The following is a 4204-nucleotide window of genomic DNA, read 5'->3' as shown; positions in this document are numbered from 1 at the left end:
TGTTTTAATCAGCAAAAAGACAAAAGGAGTAAAAGGAAGAGGAGGAGGAGGAGATTTAGCAAGGGATTTCAGGGCCCCAAGCTTTCTGTTATTGAATTTTGCAGGAAATTCTGTTCTCTCTCCCAACTCCACCCCACAGACCCTGGCTATCTATCAATACTTCCACACTATCGGTACCCAGGAAGGGGAAAAAGAAAAAGAACTGGACAGAGTAATACTCCTGAAAGGTTTTCTCCATGCATTCTTCAAAAAGAGGCTTAAATCTGGGGAAGTTATTTGAGCCAGAGCTGCAAAAGCAGTGTAAAGGGAGGGAGCTTGGAAAAAAAGAACTGCAAATATTGTGGAGTGCCAGGTCCATTTGTCCTGCCAGATTTTTCCCAGATGCTTGACATATCTCTAGCACAGCGGTTCTCAACCTATGGGTCGCGACCCCATTTGGGGTCGATCGACCATTTCATGGGGGTCGCCAAGCAAGGCTGTCCGCCATTTTTTTTCCCTTTTCCGGTGGGTGCCTTACCTCCCTTGAGCTGGGCCAGCTGGTGGTCGGCCTGCTCTGTCTCTGCCGCTTGCCAGCTACGCCTCGGCCGGTGCAGGGGGCGGAACCATGCATGCGTGGCGCTCCCGGGCAGGGAAAGTCCTCGACTTACGACCGGTTGGGTAGTCCTCGACTTATGACCGGTTTAGTCCTCGACTTACGACCGGTTGGGGGTCGCGGCATTAAAAAGGTTGAGAACCACTGCTCTAGCATGTCTGAGGTTCCAGCTCAGTCCTCTAATCAGGAGTGCTGTCCATTGCTGATGGAGGTCTGAATGCTCCTGAAATCCTTGGCTTCAAAGAAAAAAAACCTACTTATTGAACAAGAAGGTTTTAACCCAGTGTTTCTCAACCTGGACAATTTTAAGGCATGTGGACTTCAACTCCCAGAATTCCACAGCCAGCATTGCTGGCTGTGGAATTCTGGAAGTTGAAGTCCACATGCCTTAAAATTGTCAAGGTTGAGAAACACTGTTTTAACCAAACGTTAGCCCAAACACAACCCACAAGGAAGTTGCTCATGTTTAGTGCACTATTGATTAATTCAGTGTAGGGATGTCAATGAAACGTGGAAAAAATAACAACTAAGGAACTCTAAATAAGAAACGCCTTACGATAGTCTATGGATGGTAGTTAACCACAAAGAAAGCTAAGCCTCTTTTAGTTGTGTCAGGTAAGCACTGGGTCCTTGAATAATTTCAGTTATTCAATTGTTAAATGGAATGTATGACTGATTTATTTGATGTAGACATTCAATGAACCAATATTTGCATGGACTTGAATTACTTAGTCCTGTTCAAATTTATTTGGATTACATTATGTACACTCTCACTTATTTTTTTTTAGAAGTGAGTGTCCAAGGATAACAGCAATAATACAATAGTGCTGTACACAATTTTGGCCTCTGTTCCAGCTCAGGCTGATTTTACAGCATTGTCAGAGTTGAAGATGAAATTATTTTTGGCTGTATTTTTCTTTGATTTACTGTAGTTCTGCATACATTGTATGTGTTCCATTTTTCCCTTGCTTCCAGACTGGGTACAGCTAACCATTCATTTTTAATTACATCCTTCATAGAAATTCAGAATTTGGTCCTAGATCTTACCTCTTCCTCTATGTGTAGTTTAGAATTTAATCTCACCACCACTACCTACAGCAACGTGCAATATTTTGCAAATGTACCCTACTGCAAAATTACTAGCATGCTATTACAACTGACAAAGACCTTTAAAGGCAATGAAGGAATATAGACAAGACAGCTGGGGATATTTTAATACATTTGTTTGTTTGTTTGTTTGTTGGTTTCCTTTTGCAGTCAAGTTCCCCTTCCATAGCTTCCACATTAACAATTCAGTCAGATTTGTTTTCTCATTATAAGGCAAATGCACACAGATACGTGAACTGAAAAACAGAGAGAAGGCTAGGGCTAGCCATTTATTTCATTTTTGGCTTAGTGGGAGACATCACTGCAAAAGTTCACCTTGATGTTGGTCAGCTAAAATAAAAGAAGACGAGTGGTGATTGCTTCACTGTGTTCATTTTGAACTCAGTAGACCATCAATAACAACTTGGTTGCAAATTGTTTTGTAAGGGTTTTGCAAATGAAAATCCTGATTGTGTGGAAGTGTCTTTGGTTCCATCGTTGTCCTATGCTGCCAATTACACACACCCAGCTGCTTTCTGATAATAAACTCAATATATTTATTGCAGTCATAAATCTTTTACTGAAGTAACCCCAAACACCCTGCAAATTCAAGGCTTTCTGCGCGTGTGTGCACGTGCACACACACACACACACACACAAACACACACCAGGCCCAAGTTCTAACTTTAGCAATAGAATCAGGAGAGATGAATATCTGATACAGGAAGATCCAAGAATAATTCATTTCCAGTCCAAGGTTTCATGTAGTCAACAACAGCATGCAGAATCGCAGGTAGCAAATTCTAATGTTGTTGACTACAAGAGCCAATAACCAAAGCTATCTCTTGTATGTAGCCCTTATTATTAGCTTAGGTAAGCTGAGATATATTGCTGGGCTCCAGTCCTTGCCTGGCTCAGGCATTGAATCAGATGACTCAGCCGGTATCTCTTTTTCCTCTGATGTACTTTCTTCATCTAATTCCTGGGGTGCAGGTTGAACCTTCTCAGTCAAGGTCAAGCTCTTCAGCCTTTGAATCAGAAGACTCAGACTGTTCCTAACAATGGTGCACGCTGGAGTTCATCCCTTGATATAACTTTTATACGACTATGATTTAATTCAATTTATTTTTAATTAAAAACTAAAGAGCTACATTTGAGATGCTGCTGCCTTTTTTTAAACAACTGAAGGTCTTTAAGATCTACATTTGTAGATCTCTTTCCCAAAATGTACGTCTCATATGTAAGTGTTTCCTGCCATTGATTTATTCATCTATCGTATTGTTGAAACTTTCCAGGGGAAAATATTAGTCTCTTTTTTATTCTTTATGATAGCATTCATGATAATAAGTTTGAATTCATGTATTATTTCAGTAATTCATGTATTATTTCTTTCTAAGAAATAATTTTAACTTAAATATGAGATTGACAATGTAATCTTAAGGTTAAATACCTATGGGTAAGTCTCAAGATATTCTGCTAGGCTTAGGCTTGATTATGTAGTTTTAGGCTGCTTACATATTTAGACTCACTTGACACTAAAGGGATTTGCTGCCAACTAATATTACAGAGCATTGTACTCTATATGTATAATTTAGACATATGAAAATTTAAGCTGAAAAGATAAGTATGAAAACAGAAAGAATCAGAGTTTGAAATCAACTAGCTCAGTGGTTCTCAACCTGTGGGTCGGGACCCCATTTGGGGTCGATCGACCATTTCACGGGGGTCGCCAAGCAAGGCTGTCCGCCATTTTTTTTTGTCCGCCATTTTTTTCCCTTTTCCGGCGGGTGCCTTACCTCCCTTGGGCTGGGCCAGCTGGTGGTCGGCCTGCTCCGTCTCTGCCGCTTGCCAGCTATGCCTTGACCGGCGCAGGGGGCAGAACCACGCATGCGCAGCGCTCCCGGGCAGGGAAAGTCCTCGACTTATGACCGGTTGGGTAGTCCTCGACTTACGACCGGTTTAGTCCTCGACTTACGACCGGTTTAGTCCTCGACTTACGACCGGTTGGGGTCGCGGCATTAAAAAGGTTGAGAACCACTGAACTAGCTAATGTAGTTGCACAACAACACTGCTTCACCAAGTATAGCAAAGGAGAAAAAGTCTGGAGATAGGATTTTGATCGCTTTTATAGTACACACTGGATTCTTCTTGCAGAAAGAAAAAGCCCATAACAAAGACCTGCAAATAGAAAGAGAACGACTGTGGCAAAAGAAAGCAAAAGTAGTATCAATAGCCATAGGCATCTTGGGTGCAATGCCAAAACAACTGGAGCACCACTTGAATCCCATCGGCATTGACAAATTCACTTTAGTCCTTTAGTTCAGCACCATTCAGCACTATTGTAACTTTGAACAGTTGCTGAATGAATGGTCATAACTTGAGGACTACCTGTAGTTGAGCTGTTAGGTGACAATGGCATAAGTGACTGCTTGAAGGGCTGCCCAGTCTAGGAAAGGGTGCAAATAGGGGATTAGATGGAATTGTGAAACCCCCCCCTCCCTTGACTGTAGCTGCCACCTGCTGTTT

Source organism: Protobothrops mucrosquamatus, unplaced genomic scaffold (assembly GCF_001527695.2).
Source record: "Protobothrops mucrosquamatus isolate PMUCROS unplaced genomic scaffold, P.Mucros_1.0 scaffold530, whole genome shotgun sequence".
Lineage (NCBI taxonomy): Eukaryota > Metazoa > Chordata > Lepidosauria > Squamata > Viperidae > Protobothrops > Protobothrops mucrosquamatus.
This window is presented reverse-complemented; position numbering follows the sequence as displayed.